A 13,330-nucleotide genomic window follows, 5' to 3' on the forward strand; every position below is an offset into this window, starting at 1 on the left:
TACTATATTTCACACAGTGGCCTACTGATTTATTCTGCCTGAAGGGCCAATTTATTTATCTTCAAATATAGGCACTTAAAACCTAAACGCCTTCTGCAAAATGAGATTTAGGCTCCTAAATCAATTAGGTGCTGCAATGCTGAGTGCAGTAATGCTTAAATACCTTTAAAATCTGGGCTCAGGTGACTTAACGGATAATTAATACTGCAACAATACCCTAGCAGCATTAAAATGATCCTTCAAAAAGAACTCTGCCAGCCTGCCACCTGCCAAAATTTCCTTTTCTACCCCTTCATTGTTTGGGGTGCAGTATTACTGTAGTGTCAATATGTAACCTTTTTGGTAGGAGCATGTGAAAACTTAACATTCCTAGAGAGCACATATAGGGGATGCACACAAATAAATAAGAGAACTGAAGCCTTGGCGAGGCCCCTGTCCTTGGCAAGGGTTTTACTTTCCCAAGTACACTGAATCTGACCCTAAGGAAGACACACAAGCAGCTGTGGTAGCCCATCAAAACATGCCCCACCCTCCAGTTTTCATTTCTGGCAGTACACATTTTGATGGGTGATAAAGTGTGCCCTCCTTAGGACCAGGGGAAAACTGGTGGAAGACCCTACTTTGACAGTCACCCCACACCCATAAAAATGTGTCCCCTCAGGGGCCGAGGGTGAAAACTGAGGAGGTGTAGCCCAATTCTGATGGACTCCCCATGCACATCAAAATATGCAGCCATACATTACACTGTTAGTAATTAAGATGGTGAACTGCCACATTTTGATGCAAGGCACATTTTGACATGATGACCTCTCGAGGTCCCTTCCAGTCCTAGAATCTATGACATCACCAGTTTGCTAATGATACTTAGTTTTGCACCAGTCTCATCGATCTCACCCAGATGTTATACCAACCACTTCCCAGTGACTGACCCAAAACTTGACTTGAAGAGCTAACTGGCTGGCTGAAGCCCAACCCGGATAAAACTGGTTCTGCTGAGAGCCTGGGTAGATCACCAGAGGAAGTGGTGGCAGTTACATCTAGCTCCTCTAGGAGGGAGTGTGGCTATCTTTGTTATTAACAACCGATGAACTCTGGGCTATGCAGAGAACGATCAAAACAAAAACAATGAACAGTAGGCAAATAAGGCCATTATCCATCTTCATTACACAAAACCAGCACAGATCAATAAAATCTCTTACTATTACCTAAAAGGTGGCTATGATTGCACTGCAAAAATGGAGTGTTTATATACTGATAGCTACCTTGATGTAAAATCCGAGAGAAGACAAGCCACAGGTAGTTTTTACCTTGACATGGCTTCATAAAGTAAACTACAGGTGAGGGGTATAGGGTTGACCTTTACTAGCTACAAAGAGGTTAAATCTGCCTGCCTTGTCTCCACTAAGATTTTACATGGAGGCAGCTATCTCAATATAAATATGCACCTTTTTGGCAATTAAAACAAAGCCACATGTTGTTTAAAGCAACATGTACTTTCTACTAGGGCTGTCAATTAATAGCAGTTAACGCATGTGATTAACTCAAAAAAATAACACTTTTTTTTTTTAAAATACAAGTGTTAATCACCCACCTCTGAAGACCGGACTTGGAGGCAGCCGGGCGAAGAGGGAGGCACTGGCTGAAGCGATTTGGGAGAGACGGTTAAACACTTTTCACGGGGGAGGGAGGAGCCCAGCTCCCCGCCGCCTGCACCATCACCACCCCACTGGATACGGACAGCCTTAGGGGTGAGCAAGGGAGGCCACCACGCAGGGTGCCATGCTCAGGAGGGCGCTGCTGCCTGCCTACAGGGCAGGGGTGCCCCTTCTCCCACCGCCAGGCTCCACTGCTACTTCCACAGCCCTCCCACTCTCACCATGGAGCTGATCCTGGCCAAGCTGCTCTGGACTGGGAGCCTGCCAGAGCGTCTGATGTCAGGGTGTCCCCCTCCCCTCGTCTGTGTACACGGTCACCACTGAGCTGGGGTTAGGGAACAGGGGGAGCCTGTCTGCTGCTGCTGGTGGTGGCTCAGGAGTGAGTGCTGCTGCTAACACCTGCTACTGGCTGAAAAAGTGTTCAGGCTCATGAGTGCTTTGCTTAAAGAGACAACGCTCCCCCAACATGCGCACATGTGCGCGCACGCATGCACACACACGCACACTTCCTCCCCAATACATACACACACACAAACCAAAATCTGATATGGTGCCCCTGGTGAGCCAGGAGTGGCCAGAGACCTTAGGGATGGCTGAGGGTTCTGGCAAGATGCAGCCCCCATGCGATATTGTAAATAAGAAACGGGCAGCATTATCTCCAGTAAATGTAAACAAACTTGTTTGTTTGAGTGATTTGCTGAACAAGAAGTATGTCTGAGTGGACCTACAGAATCTAAGTTTTACATTGTTTTGTTTGTGTGTGAAGTTATGTAAAAAAATAATAATTCTACATTTGTAAATTGCACTTTCACAATAAAGATATTGCACTACTGTACTTGTATGAGGTGAATTGAAAAACATTATGTCTTATTTATCTTTTTTACAGTGCAAATATCTGTAATAAAAAATAATATAAAGTGAGCACCGTACACTTTGTATTGTGTTGTAATTGAAATCAATATATTTGAAAATGAAAAAAGCATCCAAAAATAATTAATTAAATTGTATTCTATTATTGTTTAACAGTGTGATTAAAACTGCAATTAATTGAGACAATTATCTTTATCTTGCGATTAATCACAATTATTTTTTTAATTGTTTGACAGCCCTATTAAATACATACAGCTTTACCACTTCCAACACTTTTCCTTCCCCTGGCAGCTGGTGTTAACAGCACTAATGACTATAGCTGTTGTTTTAGCAGACTACAGTCTCCTTCCATTCTCACTCTCCCCTGCAGCCAAAGACTCACATGGCTTAGACACATGAAATAAACTAGCCCATCAGCACAGACTAAAATTGGTGTTACATAAACAAATTACAATAGGCTGACTCAGGACATCACAGTTACATTGAGTTTGTTATTGATAAGTTTTCATAACTGTGGAAGTCACTGATGCATTGACCAATCAATCCATTAGATTTATTTTTCTCTCTCGCTGGAATACTGATATTCTGTAATGTGAAGTTCCAGCTACACAAGGTAACTTGCATCAGGCATGGTGACTGGAGAGACGCACAAAATCCTCAAACAAGTTACTTTTTATCCACAGGCCTTTTTCTTTGTTTGTTTTTTGCCTTCCTCAACCCACATCCACCAAGTTTTCAGCACATGTACAGATAGGGTATGTCTACACAGCAAAGAAAAACCTGGAGCTGACCCATGAAGTTGTAATAGGAACAGTGAAGAAGGAAGGAAATAGATATAAATAATACCTTAGGTGGATTTGATTTCCCCCCCCTCCCCACCACAAATTACATTACAAAAAAAGAGTTGGTCAGTGAAATGTGGTAACTAATTTTTTTTATTTATGTTTGAAGATAATTGCCAATGCCTACATATTCCACAATTCTGCAGTCACAGAAGCTTTCTATTTTTATAATTTTTAAAATATACATTTCTAGCTATAATATAGTTGCAAAGAAACCCGTCCAAAGCCTCATCTACATAAAAAAAAAGTTCTACTGCTTTACATATACCAATATAATCATAACCAGTACAACCTCCTATTGTGGACGCATTTGTACCAGCACAGAAGTGCTTATATTGGTACAGCTTAGGGTATGTCTTCACTACCCGCCGATCCGGCGGGTAGCAATCGGTCTATCGGGGATCGACTTACCACGTCTCGTGAGGACGCGGTAAAATCGATCCCTGATCGCTCTGCCGTCGACTCCGGAAATCCACCTCGGCAAGAGGCGGCAGCGGAGTCGGCGGCAGCGGTCGACTTTCCCCCGTCCTCACCGCCAGGTAAGCCGACCTAAAATACGCAACTTCAGCTACGGTATTCACGTAGCTGAAGTTGCGTATCTTAGGTCGGAACCCCGCTGTAGTGTAGACCTAGCCTTATTTTGATACAGGAAGGGAAATATGGTATACTGGTATAACTGCATCTACACTAGGGTTGCACAAGAGTCACACCCCTAACTGATATAGTAATAGTGGTACAAAATTGGTATACAGACCAGACCCAGCAGTGAGCAGAGTATAAACTGACACCGCTTTTTGGTTTCTATTTGGATTCTTCTATCACATTCGGCACTGTGGCTATGGTCACACTTAAGTTGTCTACATTTAAAATGCTACAGCGGCGCTGCTGTAGCGCTAAGTTGTGCCTTTGTTGTGCTTCAATGTAGACACCACTTACGCTAACAGGAGGGGTTCTCCTGTCAGCGTAGGTAATCCACTTCACTGAGAAATGGTAGCTAGGTTGATGGAAGAATTCTTCCGTCAACCTAGCACTGTCTACACTGGGGGTTAGGTCGGCATAGATACGTCTCTCAGGAGGGTGGATTTTTCACAACCCTGAAAGACGTCGCTATGCTGATGTAAGTTCCCAGTATAGACCGTCCATGTGTAGTCTTCCCATGCCTGCAGATAGCCTGAAAAACCCTCACAAGTATGACTGCTCCATGTATCTCAATGTGGTGTTAATCCTGAAACCCAACAGTGATGATTTAAATATCAGCGTTTATTTCACTGCTGATCATTTTTAGCAAACAAAAGATGCTTATGTAGTTATCCCTCAAACCACCTCTCAAGCCTTATCTGGTGCAAGATGACCAAAACGTGTTCTACCCAGCAGCAAAAATCTCCCAGGCCTGGTCCACACTAACCCCCCCACTTCGGACTAAGGTACGCAAATTCAGCTATGTTAATAACGTAGCTGAATTCGAAGTACCTTAGTCCGAACTTACCGCGGGTCCAGACGCTGCAGGCAGGCTCCCCCGTCGATGCCGCGTACTCCTCTCGCTGAGCTGGAGTACCGGCGTCGACGGCAAGCACTTCCGGGATCGATCCGGGATCGATTTATCGCGTCTAGACAAGACACGATAAATCGATCCCAGAAGATCGATCGCTTACATCCAGACCAGGAAGTAAGTATAGACGTACCCCCACTTCCCCAGTGACGACTTCTATAACACAGAATTGACTTGTCAATTTTCAATATAGATTGTGTAAGGGCAGAATAACATTAACTTTCATATTAAAATACAAACTCATTCAAGGTATAACACACTAGCTCCATTATTTTCTTATTTAAATAAAAACCTCCAATATTTATCCAGATCTGCTTCAGAATTTCCAGTCTGCCACATCAAACTGATGCAGAAACTAGGGAGCCTAATTGCAAGATTTAGGTCAGCTTGCATGTGGAATATGTGAGGCCTTACATATAGACATATAGTTTCTAGTAACGATTCAATAATCCCCTCATCCTATTATGCAGCTATTTTACTTGTAGCTTCTAGCTTCCCTCAAACTCTGTGACACACTCTAGTTTATCACTTCTTTTGGAGAGACGTTTCCAAGTGAATAAGCCACCACCTCTTCCCTGTGGGGCAGGAAGCCAGTCACTGAATCAAAAGAATACTGGTTTATATTCCCCCAATTACACTAACAGAGTATTCTCCATTTCCTTCAACTATCAAGCCTTCTCAGTGCACACCAGTCAGGAGCTTGCCTTTCCTTAACCATACTGGAGTTATGTACCTAGACTTAGGCCACATCTACACTAGCAAGCTTTCAGCAGCACAGCTGTACCTATGCAGCTACGGTGCTGTAAGATCTCTTGTGTAGCTGTTCTATGCTGACGGGAGAGAGCTCTCCCACCAACATAGCACTGTGCCGGCAAAAGTTATGTCCATTAGGGGGGTGGCTTATTCCCACCCCTGAGCAACGTAAGTTTTGCTGACATAAGGGGTAGTGTAGACATTGCATTTTCAGTGAAATTTACAATTAAGGCTAAGGCTACAGGCTTGTACACATTATCACTTATGTTGGTTAAACTTGTGTCGCTCAGGGGTGTGAATAAGCCACCCCCTGAGTAACATAAGTTACACCGACCTAAGCACCGGTGTGGACAGCACTATGTCATCAGGAGAGCTTCTCCCACCAACATAGCAACCACCTCTTGCGGAGGTGGCAGAGCTCTTTCCCATCAGCCTAGAGCGCCTTCACCAGACATGCCACAGTGGTGCAGCTGCACTGTTATAGCGCTTCTAGTGTAGACTAGCCTGGTAACAAATGTTATTAAGTCATTCCAATTTTGGAATAAAGTAGGATCCAAATTAGTTTGAAATAAATTCAAATCTGGTAAACAGATAAAGTGCTGTGGGACATCTGGCCAGAAAATGTGATTGAGAACAGGCCCCACAGTATATACACAGTAAACATTTTGCCTTAAAAATCTGCAGGAAAGTACCATTCCTAGCTGTAAGCTAAGGCCCTGATCCTGCCAAGACTTATGCACATATTTAACTTTAAATATGTTAGTAGCCCCATTGACACTCCTGGGACTCTTCATGGGCATAAAATTAAGCACATGGCTCAGCCTTTGCAGGATTGGGACCTAAGCATACTAGTCCCTACAAAACCAAGCACTGTAGCCTGCCACCATTCTAACTGCTTTTTAAAATTAAAGAGACAACGATTGTCAAAAATAATGGAGAACATCCAGCTATTTTGTAATTTTTTTCCCTTCAGACGTTGGATCCTCCTGCCAGTTTGTCATTATTGCACAGCTACGTAGATAAACCTAACAAAGTTTTCTGGCAGTGTGGAACTTTTGTTTGCAAATACAAATTCTCAGTTTACAAAAACAGTCACAGCAAATTCTTTCCTGTTCTAAATCATTTTAATTAAAACTAGAAAATCTGTAACCGCCAGGCACCACTCAGCTAATATATTCAATTTTCCTTAGCCTCTCCCCCTTCCCCCCCCCCCCCCCCCTCACATTATGTCCCTGGAAGGTTGTGCTGTAAATTTTCCGTTAGCATAAAGAATAAAATAATTCTGACCAAACATAAAATCACTCTTCAATATTTAAATAGCTTTCAAGTGAAAGTGTACTAAGAGTTATAACTTGTTCTTACAATTTGACAACAGAGCCTTGATTCAGATTTTGGCATCCAAACTGCCACTGAACTGCACTACCAATTAGACATGCATGAAGGTGCCAAGTATAAGTCCCATTCCCGGATGTTTACGTCTAGGTGCAGAACTTGTGTATTCTGTGAGTTGGGGGAAGGGCCCTATTGACATAACACACACCAATGACAGCAGGAAAAAGGACTTTCTGCAACTAAAGGATACATGACCATGTCACTAGTCACTACCATGAACAGCAAACACACCCAGGGAGTCATAGTTGTGTCTGCTGTAGGTATCTCAAGCATGTAGCCATCTTGAGCTAAAAAAAAAAAAAATCAGATACTATGGAACTCATTTTCAAGAGTGCTGAGCACTTACAACTCCACCTAAAGTCAACAGGAACTGAAGGTTTTCAGTAGTTCTAAAAGTCAGGCTGGTATCACGTTCTTTCGTTTTAAAAGCTACTGAGACAAAAGTTCCAACATAAACTCAGGCATACCTGGGTGTCTAAGATGCTGCAAAGAGTGCATATTATCCAGAAAGCAACTTTATGGCAGAATTAAGGTGGGGGCAAGGAAGGGAGGGCACACCTCTATTTATTTTAATAATGCTCTTTAATACTCCAGGCTCCTCCTATATTCAAACATTTGAGATCCTACAATATTACTGAATTGCCCTTACGTCACTACCAAAAGCCTGCGATGTAATCTTTAAGACACATCCCCTACATACTCAATACATACTACCTGTCTCCTTTTATATGCCAACTCACTCATCCACACCTACCCCAAAAGTGCCCCTCTTTTCCTGCACTAGAGCATTCCACTTGTATCTCAGCTGTAGAGCATGATTACACCAGCAACAAATTGCATTTTCATGCCAATCACATTCTCATCTCACTTACATGCCCCACGAGTATTTAGATCATATCTAAATCATTGCACAACACTTTCATGGCTGACCTGTTCATGAGGTGCCCTGATAGAACATTTAGCGCGTGGACACCCAGGAGTCAAGGACTCAGTTTAGTGAAAAGGCTACAACTCCTATCAAACAAAGGTATGACAAAAGATAATAAGGTACTACAGGCTTGTCTACACTTACAGGGATGCTGTAGTGCTTAGTGAAGATGCTACGGCGTAGATATTCCACCTCCCCAAGAGGCAGTAAACTTTGTAGATGGGAGAAGCCCTCCCATCGCCATAGCGCTGCCTATACCAGGAGTTAGGTTGGTATAACTACATCGCTCAGAGGTGTGGATTTTCCACACTCCCGAGCAATGTAGTTATACCAGCATAAATTGGTAGTGTACACCAAGTCTATGTCCATCAAAGCTACTTCCTAGCACTGCCACTGGCCATGCCCCTGGCTAGTTACATTTCCTTCAGTATCATTTAGGAGACAGAGCAAGCAGTATTATGGAAGAGTGATGGGTCAGCAAAAAGAATACATACACACAGTTATGTGACTTCCCTTGTACTTATATTTGTTTGATCTATTAAATGTATAAATGTATTAAATGTATTTCATTATAAATCAAGCATCTTTACTGCAACAGCCTCCAACAAACACATGGCATGTTGCCATGTATATTTACATTGCTGTATAACAATCAAACGCCAAATAGTGCTTTCCATAAAGAAGAAAGAATGATTCCATACATTTGACATTCCCTTTTATTGGCTATTCTGTGCAATAACAGTCTTGTTTATACTCTAAGCAGTGCTTGTTATATAGAGAGATTAAGTACAATTCTACTAATGTATTCCCACCACTCAGAATAACTCCCTTCCAAAAAAAAAAAAAAAAAAATTATTTACACTCATTTTTACGATGCTGAATTTTAAACCTCAAAATGGAAAGCAAAGGTCTGCAGAACAAACTTGTCAAATACCATTGTTTCCCATTTATTTCTAGAGATAAGATGCTCGATTTTGCCTTTGGCAAGATGTAGATGGGGAAGCAGGGCCCCATCTCTTGCAGCTGAAGGAATCTGAGGTCTGTTTGGGAGTCTGCAGGTGGAAGGGAGATGACAGCAAAGCCTAAAGGCCTGTGCTGCTTGCTATGCATCTTGCCCATCACAAGAACAGCTCACAATAGGGCATGCTCAAGGAGCATCAATCACCCAATGGCTTAATCCAGAGAAGTCTGGATCAGCAGTTTTGACTCCCAGGTAATTCGGATTGTCAGCCGATAAAAGCAAATACACTCAGGTCTGCCTGGGTAAGACTAAAGGTAACTTACTGCTTCCACACAGGCAGCTGAGGTGAGCTAGCTCGCCCCTATCTCAGATCGCTGCCTGAGAAAAATGACAGCCCCGTGCTCACTCCGTGCTTATTCATCTGAAAACTGAACAAAGTAACATTTAAGTAGCTCTTCCCTCCGGAGCAGAGCGGCTCTCTCACGCTCCGGTAACTCGCCGACACCACCATTGTCTTGAAGGCTCCCTACCCGCTTCCCCGGCCGTGATAAGATCATTGAGGAGGCTGCAGGAACAAAGGGCTTGAAGCTGCAGCAGCAGCAGCCGGCGATCACAGGCTGGAATAAGCCGGCCACAGGGAAGAAGCATGCTCAGTGCGAAGTCCTGAGCCAGGAAAACAAGGTGCCCATTTCCAACGCAGTCCCCCGTGCACCGCGCGCCGGAGGAGGTGTACCAGGCAGACGCTATGGTCCAGGTTATAGACCCCCCCCCGCTGCCGAGCAATACATGAATAGCAGCAAAGGGGGTTGCCGGGGGGGGGGGGCGGCAGCGGCTGCTTCTCCCTTCCCCCAACCCCGTCTCTGTACCTGATCCGGCTGCGCTCCTCCTTCCTTCTCCTGTCCTGCTTCAGCTGGACCCAGCTCGGGCTTCAGCGGGCTCCGGGCGCGGGGGGCCGGGAATCCAGCAGCGGAGAGTCACGCCCTCATGTCGGCCAGCCTTGCAGACCACCGGGCACTTCCTGCGCGACAAGAGAGCGAGAGAAAGCCCGCGGCTGGCGGCGTGCGGCGAGGAGGTTCCGCCGGCGGCACGAGCGCCCCTGCCATTGTCAGCCGCTGCCCGCAGACCCGCCCCAGCCGCTGGCAGCCCGCCCGCGCCCCGCGGGAGCTCGCGCGGAACCCGCAAACCTCCGCGCGCAGCCGGCAGCGCCGCGCGTGCTCGGCCCACGAGCGGCCGGGATCCCGCGCACCCCCCGCCGGGAAACCAGCCCCGCTCCGCAGGCTGCGCCTCGCGCGCGCCGTCCGCAAAGTTTGCAGCCGCCTCGTCTGCAAAGCTGCCCAGACGGAGCGGGAGGGTAGGAACTTGTTTACGCCTGCACTGCGCCGGCTGGCTGGAGAGACAGGCTGATCCCCGCGCAGGGGGGAGCTCAAAGCGTACCGCTCCCGGTGGCCTCTGGCTGTTGGTGTCATGGCCTCGAGGCGCTGATAGTGGAAGGGGGTGGGGCTGGGGGGCTGCAGTTAATGGCTTGACTGAAACAAAGGTAGGCTATAAAATGCGAACTTTCGCTGCTGCCCGAAGGCTGCACTAGACAGCAATGCATATTTACTGCATGCTGGCTGATAACGGCTCCTGCTCACTGGCATTCCCCGTCCCATCAATCATGTTCACTCACACATAACAAGCCCAGACCCATCGCCACAGCTCTTAAAAGAAAAACATGACAGGGCTAGCCGAAGCATGCGCGGTAGCGGCGTTTGCAAGATACCAGGTGGAGTGGGGCATATCGCAGCTCCCAATGGAGCCTTCGCTAGCGAATGGCCAGGATTAAGGCGTGTGTACATGTAGATACTTAATGCCAGAGTCCAGCAGGTCCAGAGGGATAGCCAAGCTAGACCGACCCTGAGGTTAACTCCTTTCAGAAATCAGCGAAATCTGAAGAATGAAAAAAATCAATAACTAAGAGTCCCTGCGGATGCAAGAAGATGTATGTTTATGACCTGCCCAGATCCTTTGGGAATGCGGTGACAAGGCCCCTTAATCTTTTCTGATAATTAACCTTTCTATCCTATTATGCTGCATCAACTGCTCAATGCAGGAAGCAGTCTCAGTTCAGAGGTAGATAAGGTGTATCCTGTGTTCTGCCACCTCGGTGAGATCGCAGCTGTGGTGAAAAAGACAACCTCAGTGCGTGTGTACCCTAATGCCTCTCTTCCCCGTCTGCATAAATCCACCTTTGTGCTTTCATTAGCAGCATTTCCCCCCCCACCCCAAGGATTTGTCTACAGTTGGAAATATCCCAAAAATAACTATTCCAGAATAAGTCTCCATAGAGGGCCATTAAATATACATTCTGGAATAGCTACTTTGATACCTTTCCAAGTGTGGGAACAACCTCACCCTTGCTGCTTCAAGCGTACAGCAAGAAGCCTGACCACGACATCGCCATCTGCAAATAATCCCATGAAACTTGGGTGCCAGTTCAAAAGTGCCTTATTTTTTTTTATTTTTAAAAAATTATGAATTTGCTCCAGTCTTAATCCCAGCCTTCTCTAGAACTTCCCCCCAGTATTGCCAATCCCAAGCATTGAAAAACCATGGAGACAGGCCCCCAAAATATGAGGGGTTTTTTAAAAATATAAACACATTTTGGGTTATTTGTCATCACGTTTGACGCTTTAGGGTGCAACCATGATAGCTAGAAACATATTTTTATTTTAAAATGAAAGGTGAAAGTCTCATGTAAGCAGGACCTGAGGCTTTACAAAAAATACTAAAAATCTGGTGATAAAAAAATCAAATTCCTTTTTCCATATTGTCAAGGCAGGTGCAAGAGCCTTCTCTGCAGTTCCAGCCACTAAAGGTACATCTACACTGACTAGGTATGCTGATGTAGCTATATCGGCACAACCCTGTAGTGTAGATTAAGACCTGATCTGTACCTAAAACATACATTGACCTAGCTACATCGCTCAGGGCTGTGAAAAATTTCATGCCCTGTGTGACATAGTTAAGTCAACCTAACCCCAATCTACATGCAGCAAAGATAAAAATCCTGTCCATTGCTGTAGGAAGTGTCCACATGAAAGCACTATAGCAGCGTTAGCTGCAGCTGTGCCGCTGTAGTGCTTGTAGTACAGACGCCCCTAAGAAGTACCTTCCTGAACCGGTAAACCTCAGCCTCTCCATTTTATTTCAAACCCTATTTGAAGACTTTTCTCCTCTGTTTATACCTTTTCTGTTCTTCCCCCTGCGCCTATCTAAACTTCAAATTTAGATCGACATAACTATGTTGCTCAGTAGTGTGAAAAATTCACATGCCTTAGTGCCATGCTCTGACAACCTAACCTCCGGTGTAATGCTTCAATCACTCTAGGTGCTGACACGGGAGGTGGATTATCTAGAGCGGTGGGGGGGGGGGGGGGAATCTCTTCTGTTGCTGTAGGAAGCATCTACAGCGCCAGTGGCATAGCTACAGCGCTCTAGCTGTGCTGCTGTAGCTTGCATAGCACAGACACGGGCTGAGTCTTATGGACGACTGTCTTAAATGTAGTCCAACAAAGCCACATCTTAGTTACATAACCATCTGCTGTAATATAGGAAACAAAACACACTAATCACGGTTTTGTACTGCTAGTATTGTGGATGGTCGGTATGCAGGCCACTATACAAGAAGTGTATGTTTTAAGTCTGTCTGATAGCCATTTATCTCCCAGCTCTCTCCCTGTAATTCCTTCTCTGTTCTCTCAGGCCCCCTCAACACTGGGAAAGTTTTTAAAAATGTGCACTGGTGTACCTACATCTCTACAGCATAGCCAGGCCTTCAGTGCTTCTGGCATGACATGTGACCTCCAAATGGACATTTCCTATAGAACTCTGCCTATATGTGGAATATATACACCTGTCCTCATTCTTTCCTTAGTCATCAAATCCTTTTATTTGTTGTTTGCTATGTCATTCTTTCATTAGTCATCAAATCCTTTTATTTGTTATGTTTGCTATGTAAATAATCATTACTAACAATCACTGTACCAGGTGTAGTAACTGATTTTTCAAACACCGATGAGGCCATTTTAGAGGAGGGCAGGGAGAGAACATTTCATTTTTGTGGGGAAGGTGTGAAGCTTCCAAAAAACACTTTAAAAATTAAAGGCAACAATTTGAAAGCAAATTTCAATAGGTCTTCCATCTGACTGAGTCGCCCTCCAATGCTTGTGATTTTTCAATCACTTTAAAAAATGCTGGTTTCCTCTCCAGTTTCTGTATGAAAGATCCACACAGACAGGGAAAACTCACTGGATATATAGGAGGAAACAATGAAAGTGACTATATACACAGTGTTGTCAAATACACAAAGTAACCAAACTGGAAAGGACTTTTGTCCCC

At 44.9% G+C, this 13,330-nt stretch overlaps 1 protein-coding gene across 3 annotated transcripts in view; it reads right to left on the reverse strand.

Annotated features, from left to right (window-relative positions):
• LOC112109892 (volume-regulated anion channel subunit LRRC8D) overlaps positions 1-13,330 on the reverse strand; it is a 95,946-nt gene that overhangs the window by 66,950 nt on the left and 15,666 nt on the right. The window contains exons 1-2 of one of the 3 annotated variants that reach the window (XM_024204620.2): positions 10,385-10,416; positions 9,817-9,968 (exon numbers count right to left, since the gene is read on the reverse strand). The gene's annotated coding sequence lies outside the window, so the exon portion shown is untranslated. Of the gene's footprint in view, positions 1-9,273; positions 9,340-9,816; positions 9,969-10,384; positions 10,417-13,330 lie in introns of those variants that run through there. The other 2 variants (XM_024204619.2, XM_024204621.2) reach the window with 2 other exon arrangements.

The sequence above is a fragment of the Terrapene carolina genome, unplaced genomic scaffold (assembly GCF_002925995.2).
Source record: "Terrapene carolina triunguis isolate 2854851 unplaced genomic scaffold, T_m_triunguis-2.0 Scaffold211, whole genome shotgun sequence".
Lineage (NCBI taxonomy): Eukaryota > Metazoa > Chordata > Testudines > Emydidae > Terrapene > Terrapene triunguis.